Source organism: Chiloscyllium punctatum, chromosome 20, assembly GCF_047496795.1.
Source record: "Chiloscyllium punctatum isolate Juve2018m chromosome 20, sChiPun1.3, whole genome shotgun sequence".
In the NCBI taxonomy this organism is placed as follows: Eukaryota; Metazoa; Chordata; class Chondrichthyes; order Orectolobiformes; family Hemiscylliidae; genus Chiloscyllium; species Chiloscyllium punctatum.
In genome coordinates this window covers 11157487-11170268 of record NC_092758.1, presented here as the reverse complement: position 1 = coordinate 11170268, position 12782 = coordinate 11157487, and positions in this window count along the sequence as shown.

The following is a 12782-nucleotide window of genomic DNA, read 5'->3' as shown; positions in this document are numbered from 1 at the left end:
TGGGAGGTCATATTGTGGCTGTACAGGACATTGGTTAAGCCACTGCTGGAATATTGCGTGCAATTCTGGTCTCCTTCCTATCGGAAAGATGCTATGAAACTTGAAAGGGTTCAGAAAAGATTTACAAGGGTGTTGCCAGGGTTGGAAGATTTGAGCTATTGGTAGAGGCTGAACAGGTTGGGGCTGTTTTCCCTGGAGCGTCGGAGGCTGAGGGGTGACCTTATAGAGGTTTACAAAATTATGAGGGACATGGATAGGATAAATAGGCAAAGTCTTTTCCCTGGGTTCAGGGAATCCAGAACTAGAGGGCATAGGTTTAGGGTGAGAGGGGAAAGATATAAAAGAGACCTAAGGGGCAACGTTTTCTTGCTGGTACGTGTATGGAATGAGCTGCCAGAGGATGTGGTGGAGGCTGGTACAATTACAACATTTAAGAGGCATTTGGATGGATATATGATTAGAACGGATTTGGAGGGTTATGGGCCAGGTGCTGGAAGGAGGGACTAGATTGCATTGGGATATCTGGTCGGTATGGACAGGTTGGACCAAAGGGTCTGTTTCCATGCTGTACATCTCTATGACTCTAAGTTTATTTCTCAATTTCCCTCTGACTATTAGGGGGTCTATCATACAATCCCAATAAGGTGATCATCCCTTTCTTATTTCTCAGTTCCACCCAAATAACTTCCCTGGATATATTTCCAGGAATATCCTCTCTGAGCACAGCTGTAATGCTATCCCTTATCAAAAATTCCACTCCCCCTCCTCTCTTGTCTCCCTTTCTAACCTTCCTGTAACATTTGTATCCTGGAACATTCAGCTGCCAGTCCTGCCCATCCCTGACCCACATTTCCGTAATTGCTATGATATCCCAGTCCCATGTTCCTAACCATGCCCTGAGTTCATCTGCCTTCCTTGTTAGGCCCCTTGCATTGAAAGAAATGCAGTTTAATTTATTAGTCCTACCTTGTCCTTGCCTGCCCTGACTGTTTGACTCACTTCTGTTCTCAGCTGTACCAGTCTCAGATTGATCTCTTTCCTCACTATCTCCCTGGGTCCTACCACCCCAACTTACTCGTTTCAATCCTCCCGAGCAGCTCTAGCAAATTTCCCTGTCAGTATATTGGTCCCCTTCCAATTTAGGTGCAATCCATCCTTCTTGTACAGGTCACTTCTACCCTAAAAGAGATTCAATGATCCAAAAATGTGAATCCTTCTCCCATTCACCAGCTCCTCAGCCATGCATTCATCTGCTCTATCCTCCTATTCCTGCCCTCACTAGCTCATAGCACTGGGAGTAATCCAGATATTACTACCCTTGAGGACCTCCTTTTTAAATTCCTGCCTAACTGTCTGTAATCTCCCTTCAGAGTCTCAACCCTTTCCCTTCCAATGTGGACAATGACCTCTTGCTGGCCCCTCTCCCCCGTGAGAACATTCTGCACCCTCTCTGAGACATCCTTGATCCTGGCACCAGGGAAACAACATACCATTCTGCTTTTCCTCTGCTGGCCACAGAAACGTCTGTCTGTACATCGGACTACAGATCACCGAGAAAGGGCAGATTTCTGTGTTTTTAAAACAGAGACCCAGTATCACTTATAGTCATGTGACACCAGCAGAAATGAGCAAATAGATTGACTCAGTTCATTCAAGACTAACTATGTCTACTCCTGCTCCATCTGTCTTCAGACATTACTGACCTCACTAAAGGAAGGCTTCCATATTCTCAAAACAAAGTTGCACTTGGTGAGATTGTTTCTATCTTCAAAACACTTCCTCGAATCCCCGCAGTGTTTTTCTAAAATTCGTCCACGGTATGTGGACATCACTGGCTCAGCCAGCATTTATTGCTCATCCCTAATTGCCCAGAGGAGGACAATTAGAGTCAACCACACATGAATAGGAAGAGTTTGCAGGGATATGGGCTGGGTACTGGTTGGTGGGACTAGATTGGGTTGGGATATCTGGTCAGTATGGATAAGTTGGACTGAAGTGTCTGTTTCCTTGCTGTATATCTCTATGAGTCTATGACATTGCTGTCGGCCAGATCAGGTAAGGATAGCAGTTTCCTTCTCTAAGGGACATTCATGAATCAGATGGGTTTGTCCTGACAATCAACTCCCAATTATCATAAACTCTTAATTCCAAATATTTATTGAATTCAAACTCCACTGTGCTGAGATTTGAACACAGGTCCCAAAACATTACCTGGGTTGAGAATGTAGAGGCAATACACTTAGGCCATTGGCTCCCAGTATGGGAGTAGGCCATTCAGCCCTTCTAATGGGCAGCCCATCCATACCCACCCACCCTCTCCCCGCCAACCTAAACTTGTAACCCTGCATTTCCCATGGCCAATCCACCTAGCCTGCACATCTCTGGACTGTGGGAAGAGGCCAGAGGAAAGCTGCACAGACACGAGGGAGAATGTGCAAACTCCACACAGATAGTCTGCCTGAGGCTAGAGTCGAACCCAGCTTGCTTGTTCAATGAGGCCGCAGTGTTGGCCACTGAGCCACCTTGCTACCTGAAGCCTGCTTTTCTCATTCTGGGTCTTAATTCTCCAAGCGATCAAACTGTGGCATTCTGGGTGACAATGCAGAGAGTCAACTTTCTGCTCCCAGGCTCCTGATCTCTCTGTGGAAGTGCTTTGGGGGACAGGATTAAGTTCATCCGTGAGGCCTTTAGCAGCTGAATAGTCCACCATGAAAGACTGCGTTGGCGATTCAGAGTGGCAGGGTGGGGGAGGGGAGGGCATCAGATTGTGGGATATGTGCTTCAAAGGGAAAAATGAATTGGCAAGACCTTGGAGGGAATGGTTTGGATGAATTGGAGAGTTTGTGCAGCACAGTGGACTGAATGGCCTTTTTGTTGTGTCTGCTGGTGCAGGCGGAACTGACTCCGGCAACTAGCGGCACGTAGGCAAAAGGAACAACATTGAAAAGCACAAGTGAGGCAATCAGAGAAAAATGAACACATTGCAATTCCAAACAAGTCATTTTTCTGCAATGCAGGTGCAAGTTAGTGCAGTTGTCCTGCACCCCTGCAAATATTTTCAGCTGGATTATATTTGAAACACGTGCAGCACAGTCCCAAAACTGCCCTGCTGAAGTAGAAGGAGTTGCATGAACCTGAATGTTATAACCCGAGTAAGTCGGGTGTTGGTGTGGTGTTGACTCAGACGGAGCAGAGGGAAGGAATACACAGCAGCCCCCCCTTTGTGCGTCTATCTGTTCTCCTGAACTGGTGAACCATCTGCTGAGGAGAAACAGTTAGCGATTCAACGTGGCCTCCTTTCAGATCTCTGTGAGCAGGGACAAGTCTGTAAAGGTCTTTGGCAGGATCCCAGCCTCTCCGGAATGCTGAGGCAGTGGGATAGGATGTCTTGCTGCGGGTTTTGATGTCTCTCATCTCTTTCTTGCCATCACTTTGGCCCTAACTCCACAGGGGAGGATAGTCAGAGCACGTTACAGCTGAGAATGTGCAGCAGCCTGTGTGCATTTAACCCTCGCAGTTCCAAAAATAAAAACTGGACGAGAACTTTTGCTTCTTTAACACTTCTCACAGCCTCAACACATGCCTTGTACACAAGGAGGTGTAGATAGCAAAATGTTTGTTTTACTGTCGGGTCGCTGAAAAGGTACTTTCTTTTGTTAATCAAGTCAATCAAGGCACGAGAACGGGAAGATTATGATGGAGCAGGATGTTACTTAGGCCTACAGCCTCATTCCTGATGAAGGGCTTTTGCCCGAAATGTCGACTCTCCTGCTCCTCAGATGCTGCCTGACCTGCTGCGCTTTTCCAGCAACACACTCTTGACTCTGATCTCCAGCATCTGCAGTCCTCACTTTCTCCCAGCCTGCAACTGCAGTGCTGCGTGCAGTGCTGGTCACTACTAAAGGAAGGATGTGATTAAAGCAAAGGGAGTGCACAGGAACTTCACCAGGAGGCTGCCTGGGCTGGAGTGAATCAGCGATAGAGACTGGAGAGGCAGGGTTTGTCTTCCTTAGTGCAGTGAAGGCTGGAGGAAGTTCTGATTGAGGTGTATAAAATGAGTGGCACAGACAGGGTAAGTAGAGAGAAATGTTTCCCGTGATCAATGACAGATGGGGGGGGGGGGGCAGGGGGCAGGAGGTTTAGAGGGGATTTGAGGAATTTATTTTTCACTCAGAGGGCATTGGGAATCTGGAACTCATTGCCTGAAGGAGCAATAGAGTACACAGGCAGGTGGCTAGAAGAACACAAGAAGCCAGGCAGCATCAGAATTGACAGAAGGGTTACACCCAAAATGTTGACTTCTCCTCCTCCTGATGCTGCCTGTCTACTGAAGCAGAGGCAGGAACCCTATTTAAATGGGTTGCTGTAGCCACCATGTTTAGATTAGATTCCCTACAGTATGGAAACAGGCCCTTCAGCCCAACAGGTCCGCACCGACCCTCCGAAGAGTAACCGCCCCAGACCCATTCCCCGACCCTACATTTACCCCTGACTAAAGCACCTAACACTACGGGCAATTTAGCATGGCCAATTCACCTGACCTGCACATCTTTGGACTGTGGGAGGAAACTGGAGCACCCGGAGGAAACCCACGTAGACACGGGGAGAATGTGCAAACTCCACACAGACAGTCGCCCGAGGTGGAATCAAACCTGGGTCACTGTTGCTGTGAGGTAGCAGTACTAACCACTGAGCCACCACGCAACTGTTCTGACAAATAGGGTTAAATAGATGGATGTTTCTTGAACAGCACAGACACAATGGGCTGAAGGGTCTCTTTCCACACAGTAAAAGCTCTACAACTCCCTCTATGTGTCTACATGGGTGTCTAGTTGTTTCTCAGTGTTGAATTTTCACTCTCTGATCTGGAAGTTTGGGCTTTCACTCCAATCTAGATGGACAACCTGTTCAGCCTTACCAGACAGACAGTCCAGAGTCTGGGGCAAGGTGGGAGGGGGGGGGGGTGGGTATCAGCTCCCTAAACTGGGCTGTACTTACCGAGAGATATATAAGGAGACCATTCGGTCCATCATGGCTTGTGGCTAATCAAAGAAGAACTATCCAAATTAACTCGACTTTCTTGCTCTTGGTCCATACCTTATGTTTACACCAACCTGATGAAAGTTTCTGAATCTACCACCTTTTCAGGCCATGAATTCCACAACCATACCCATTTCTGTGTGAAAATATAATGCCTCCATTCATCTCTAACTCAGTACTTTAAATCTCCTCCTTTTGGTTATTGTCCTCTCTCCTAATAGAGGTGAGTCCTTTCTACTCACTGTGTAGGTCCTTTGCGATCAAACACACCTCAACCTCCACCTCGCCCACCCCACAAACTACCCCAGCCTATCCAATCTTCCCTCATCACTAAAACGTTCCATCCCTGGCTACTTCTCATTAACCTCCTGTGTTTCCTTTCCAGTCCAATCACTTGCTTCCTTCAGTGTGGAGACCAGACCTGTACACAGCTCTCTAACTGTGTCCTATCTGGTCTTAATGAGTTAGAGCATCAACAGCCCTGCTCTTACATCTGTGCCTCAGTTAACAGTGGGGAGTGTCCCGTTAACAACCTTCACCACCAGACAAGGATGTGGACTACATTCATGTAGTTGAATTTAAGACATTTTATTGAACATAGCTGCAGGAGAGTCCAATACAATGTGGATGTTGGGATCCAAGAGGTGAAAGAGCTTTACAGCTGGACCACATCACAATTGAACTGGGTGGCATGGTGGCTCAGTGGTTAGCATTGGTGCCTCACAGCACAAGGGACCCGGGTTCAACCCCACCTTCGGGTGACCTTGTGTGGAGTTTGCACACTCTCCCTGAGCGTTCTGGTTTCCGACCAAAATCCAGACAATGTGTAGTTTAGGTGGATTAACCAGGGTAAATTGCCTGTAACGCTCAGGGATGTGCAGGCTAGGTGGATCATTCATGGGAGATGCAGGGTGATAGGGTGGTATGTTCTTTAGAGGGTCGGTGTGGACTTATAGAATCCTTACAGTGTGGAAGTACGTCCCACATGTCCACACCGACCTTCTGAAGTTTATCCCACTTGGACCCATTCCCCATGAATGATGCACCTGACCTACACATCCCTAAACACTATGGGCAATTTAGCATGGCCAATTCACCTAACCTGCACATCGATGGTCTGTGGGGGGGAGACTGGAGTGCCTGGAGGCGAATGTGCAAACTCCACACAGACATTTGCCCAAGACTGGAATCGAACCCAGTGCTAACCAGTGAGCCACCATGCCACTTGATGGGCTGGATGGACTGTTCCACTCTATAGGGATTCTATGAACTGCTGAAGCTCAGGACCTCAAATTTAATTGCAGTCTCAAGTAATTGATCTTCCTGCCTCCAGTCAGTCTTCTCCATTGTGTTGAGAAGAGACCCCTTCCCAGGGTTGGAGCATCAATCATTCTCAGTTGCAACAAGTAGGCTCGTACCAGTGGAGGGGCCCTGTTCTGGATTGCTTGCCTCTTAGTGGAAGGTGAGCTGGGTCACTCAGAGCAAGGGCTGTCTGAGGCCACTTCTGATGTATACAAACGGTTTCAGTTACAGGTGTGAATCAATCATTGCGCCCCCTCAGTCCAAACTGGAGGAAACGTTCCAATCAGTGACAGCCGCAAATTAACTGATTTAATTAGAAAACTCCCTTTTTAAAGACAAAACGAAGATTTAGTCAAGGGAGCCAAGAGTCACTCCCCACATTGTAAGCACATGCATGGGCTATTCAGGTTATGATATGTTGTCTTCCATTGTACATCCCAATGTATGATAAAGGAGGAAATGCTGTGGAAATCAAATGGTCTCAGGCTCCAATTCCATGCTTGATATCACAGTCACATAGACTTATATAGTGCGGAAACAGACCCTTTGGTCCAACCACTCCATGCTGAATATAATCACAAACAAAACTAGTCCCAACTCCCTGCTCCTTGGATGCTGCCTGAACTGCGGTGCTCTTCCAGCACCACTAATCCAGAATTTGGTTTCCAGCATCTGCAGTTATTGTTTTTACCTCCCTGCTCTTGGCCCACATCCCTCCTATCATGTACTAACCTAAATAACTGTACCCACATCCACCACTTCCTCAGAAAGTTCATTCCACATATAAACTACGCTCTGTGTAAAAAAGGTGCCCCCCATGTCTTTTTTAAATCCCTCTCCTATCACCTTAAAAATATGCCCCCCTAGTGTTGAGATCACCCATCCTAGGGGAAAAAAACACCTATTATTAACTCTATGTATACCCCTCATGATTTTATAAACCTCTCAATCTCTTATGTTCCAGTGGAGAAGTCCCAGCCTATCCAGCCTTTCTTTATAACTCAAACCCTCCATACCCAGCAACATCCTGCTTCATTTTATTCTGCTCAATAGCTATTCGAGTCACAGAGTCATAGAGATGTACAGCACAGAAACAGACCCTTCGGTCCAACTCGTCCTTGCTGACCAGATATCCCAACCTAATCTAGTCCCAAATTCCAGCACTTGGCCCATATCCCTCTAAGGTAAAAACAAGGACTGCAGATGCTGGAAACCAGATTCTAGATTAGATTGGTGCTGGAAAAGCACAGCAGGTCAGGCAGCATCTGAGGAGCAGTAAAATCATATCCCTCTAAACCCTTCCTATTTATGTAATCATCCGGATGCCTTTTAAATGCTGTAATTGTACCAGCCTTCACCACATCCTCTGGCAGCTCATTCTATACATGTACCACCCTCTGCATGAAAAAGCTGTCCCTTGGGTCCCTCTTAAATTTTTCCCCTCTCACCGTAAACCTATGCCCTCTAGCTCTGTACTCCCCCACTCAAGGGAAAAGACCTTGTCTATTTGTCTTATCCTTCATTATTTTATAAACCTCTATACGGTCATCCCTCAGCCTCAGACATCCAGGGAAAACAGCCCCAGCCTATTCAGCCTCTCCCTATAATTCACACCCTCCAACCCTGGCAACATACTTGTAAATCTTTTCTGAACCCTTTCAAATTTCACAACATTCTTCCTAACCCTTTACACAACACTGCCACTTTCGGGGATCTGTAGACATTAACTCCAAGGTCCCTCAATCATTTGACCCTTTTCAGAATCCTCCTGTTTGTTGTGTGTTTCTTGCCTTGCTTGTCTCCCTCATGAATTGGCTCACACTTTTTTTAGATTGAATTTCATTTTTCCAAGGTCCATTAATATTTTCTTGTACAACAAACAGTGAACCGCAGATGCTGAAAAATCTGAAACAAAAACAGTGGGGAAACTGCTGGAAAAACTCAGCAGGCCTGGCAGCAACTGTGCAGAGAGAAAGCAGAGTTAATGTTTCAGGTCCAGTGACCCTTCTTCAACACTGATAGTAGCTAGTTAAAAGTGATATTTGTGCTGAAGACTAAGGGTTGGGTGTTAAGGGGAGGGGAAGGGAGTGAATGATATGTGGTAATGAAGCCCAGAAAGATATAACAGCAGTAGGGCAGTCAAAAGGATGGATAATGTTGATCCAGGGAGAAAGAAAAGCTGTTAATGGGGATCATTGTTGAGTAAAAATGGGATGGCTGCGATGAAAGTCACCCATTTGATAACAAGGAGAAAGTGAGGACTGCAGATGCTGGAGATCAGAGCTGAAAATGTGTTGCTGGAAAAGCGCAGCAGGTCAGGCAGCATCAAAGGAACAGGAGAATCGACGTTTCAGACATAAGCCCTTCCTCTGAAGAAGGGCTTATGCCTGAAACATCGATTCGCCTGCTCCTTGGATGCTGCCTGACCTGCTGCGCTTTTCCAGCAACACATTTTTCAGCATTTGATAACAAGGTCTGGTGTGTGGGAGGTGGGGGAAGAGTATGGGAGAAGGTGCCCTTGCCCTAAAATTATCAGACACTATTGAGTCCAGAAAACTGTAGGGTCCCCAAATGGAAAATGAGATGTTGTTCTTCCAGTTTGTGCTGAGCTTCACTGGAGCACTGCAGCCAGCCTGAGAAAGAGATGTTGACCAGGGAACAGGGTGGGGTGTTAAAGTGGCAGGAAACTGGAAGCTCAGGGTCTTTCTTGTGGGCAGAATGTAGGTGTGCTACGAAGCCATCACCCAGTCTAAGCTTCATTTCCCCGATGTTGAGGAGACCACATGGTGAGCAGCGAATGCAGTCGGCTAGGTTGTGAGAAGTGCAGGTAAAGGGCTGCTTCAACTGGAAGGTGTGATTGGGCCCTTGGATAGTGAGGAGGGAGGAGGGAAATGGGTAGGTGTTACACCTTCAGCGATTGCACGGGAAGGTGCCATGGGACTATGAGTGGGGGGGTTTTGAGATTGAAGGAGGAGTGGACAGGGTATCCCAGAGGGAATGGTCCCTGTGGAAGGCTGATAAAGGAATGTGCATCTGGTGGTGGCATCTCACTAGAGATGGCGGAAATGGTAGCCATGATCCTTTAGATGTAGATGCCGATGGGGTGTAAACCGAGGTCCTGTGGACAATCAACCTCATGGCCAATCTTTGGATTGTGTGCAAGCTTGTTAAGTCATGCCTCCCGTCATTTAAGCCTGAATCATTGTCATTGGCCAGGTGGGACTAGATTGGGTTGGGATATCTGGTCAGCATAGACGGGTCGGACCAAAGAGTCTGTTTCTGTGCTGTACATCTCTATGGCTTCATGACTCAATGATCAGAAAGAGGGGGAGAGCAACAGAGAAAGAATTGAGGTGTAGATAGAATGCAAGTCGCGGGGATTATCCTTGCAGCTTTCTGTCAGAAGGACAGAGTAAGAGGTGAGGGTGATATTTCCACTCATTTCATCCTTGCATCAGAATTCCAGGGATTAGAAAGATTATGAGGATAAGCTCAGATGATGGAGACCATTAAATCCCATCTATTTCATCTGTGAACAGAAGCCTAGAGCAACCCCCTTACTGACTGGTACCTGAATGCTTCAAAGATTTTTGCCTTTACTCCAGTAATGGGAGAGCATTCCTGGTATCAATCATTCTCTTTGTGCAAGTATGACCCCTGACCTCAGTCCGGTTTTAACGAGATGTAGAGTGGAATGTTAACCATTTCTGTTCCATTTTGCACCTTTGTTTTCTCTAGAAAGCTCTTCCCATTTTTATCCCCTCTTCATTTCTTCAAAGTTTAACAAATTTGAGCTCTTCAGCAGATCAACTGACAGACTGACCTGAGGTAGTGCAGTTAGATAATGACTCAAATCTTGCAAATGTGTTGTGGTTTAAGCATTTGCAGATGATACACTGACATCACTCAATGAACTTTTTTTTGATATTCAATATTTTGTTCCTGCCAATCCCACTGGTCCGGATTAAATCCGACATGTGGAAATCAGGCAGGAACTGCTTCCTGATGCTCCCCATGGTGACAGTTACTGGGAATTGTTTAGCTAGGGCAGGTTATCTCCCCAGTATTTTCATAGAACCAGACAGTGAAGGTGTCAAATGTACCCTTCTGGATTAAAATATCATGGAGTATATTTAAAACAGAGATAGATTCATTGCCAAGGGGATCAAAGTCGACAGGGAGAAAGCGGGAAAATGGGGTTGATAAACCCATCAGTCATGATTGAATGGCAGAGCAGATTCACTGGGCCAAATAGCCTAATTTCTGCTCCATTAAAACTGCTGAAAACAAAAAATAACTTTTTTGAAAGTCAATTTGGTCTCCTTTCCTGCTGTTGTTTTTTTGCTGGCTCCCAGAAGTCTACCAGAGTGACACTCCTGTGCTGAAAATGTGAATCGTCATCAAGTGTACAGAGGTACCTCGATTATCCAAATATCAATTATCCGAATATCGGATTATCCGAAGGAGATCTCGAGGCCCCGATAGAAACATTACATCAAAGGTGTGTTTCCGACCCTGATCACTTCTTTTGTTGACAGCTGCAATGATTAAAAATGAACCCGGCTCACTGAGATGCTGCCGAGAACAGTCCTGAACATCGATGGGAGCCCAGGCACTGTCTCCAAATGACTGACCTCCCACCCTCTCTCTCTCTCCTCACACTTTCCCTGGAGTTCTATATGGGGGTGAACCCTAAACCCCCCCCCCCCACTTCCCCAGATAATCTCTCCAACATTGTCCTGTTCAGGGCAGAGGTGGAACCTGTCAAAAGGTTGGTGTGTGTGTGTGTGTCTGTGTATCTGTGTGTATGTGTATGTGTGTCTGTGTATCTGTGTGTATGTGTATGTGTGTCTGTGTGTCTGTGTGTGTATGTGTGTGTGTATCTGTGTGTCTGTGTGTGTATGTGTGGGTGTGCGAGTGAGGTACATGCACTATTTGGAGACTCACCCCCCAAAAAGCAGCAGCAGCCTTGTTGTTGGTGACCAGTCTGGCTGCACCAGAGAGGGGCACAGGCGTGGTGGGGGCAGATGGGGGTCGGTATTGGACGGGTTTGGGGGGAGGGTGGGAGCAGGGGTGGGTGGGGTAGGCAGGGGGTGGGTTGGGGGCAGGAAGGCGGAGGTTCGCGTGCAGTGTGCAACTGCCTAGTCTCCTGAACAGGTAGCGGACTTAGCAGAAAACTTCGAGCCCCAGTGGAAAGGCATTGAATCAATTAACCAAATGATCAGTTATCTGAATAGTTTGGATAATTGAGGTTCCTCTGTATTTCCTACACACAGCTGGTGGACTAGACTGTAACTTGGGTCATGACTACAGTGTACGCTATATGTGCCAAGTCAAAGGTACAGTGCCTCTCATCATAATTCGTACCTGGTTGGTCTTCCATTGTAAAGAGCTGACCTCAAGTGTGTGTTGCAGACTTGCACATTCCAAGGTCCTGGACTACTTGCTGAGGGATGCACTAAAGCTTGCAGGTAGCTCCTGAAGGTACAGTGGGGTAAGGCCACCATCTAAGGTCTTTCTGTCAACGTACAATGGAGGTCCATTCAATTGTCAGACCCTCTCCTTGCCTCAAATTTGTATAAATATTGTCCTGCAGGAGTAAGGGATACCTTGGGCTTTTTTTCTTGCAACTGTAGGGAACGCCAAATTCCAAAGTTTATTCATTCTTTATGAGCAAAGGCTGTATGGAACTGCTTCAGTAACTGTGTATGTGCATAAAGACTTCTTATGAATAAGTTATATTTTTGGAATACGTAATTAGTGCTGAACTCTGTGTGAAGAATGCAATGATATAACACCCCTCTCTTTCTTTAAAAGCAACGACAGCACCAGCACGAGCTCCTGACTACAGCGACGAGAGTGTGATTATTAATTATGGAAATCCAAGCTGTAAGTTTATCTCCAGATAAAGCAGACATGTAGCTGTTATATGGTCCACAGGCTGAAGATTGGACACCTTTGGTTTACGTTCTGTCCTTTCAATTGTTCCTGCTTATCAAAGTGGTGACCTCTTTCTTCCTCTGCATTGTCTTATTTCCTCTTGGGGTCAGTTGGAGGGAGCATTTTGCTTGGCGCAGTTGTCTTTTTTCAACAACCAAGCAGACGATTACGCTTGAGAGCTGCACATCACAATGGCAATAAGGCAAGTTTTGAGGTTTGGCAATTCTCATCACTTTGTGGATGTGCCTTTCTATAAACCAAGTTCTTTTGGGCAACTTGGCGACAGTAACGTGGCGATGTGTTAATGTAACAGTAAGGGAATATCACCATCATCTCACTCTGTCATGGTGGTGAATTCAACTCAGGAGTCACTGTGCCTCAGGCAAGGGGAGAGATTGAGAGCGTGGGACCTTCATTATAACCTCAGCCAGGGCAGGAATTGAACCCAGACTATTAGCATCACAAACCAGCTGCCTAGTTTAACGAGGAAGCTGAACGTA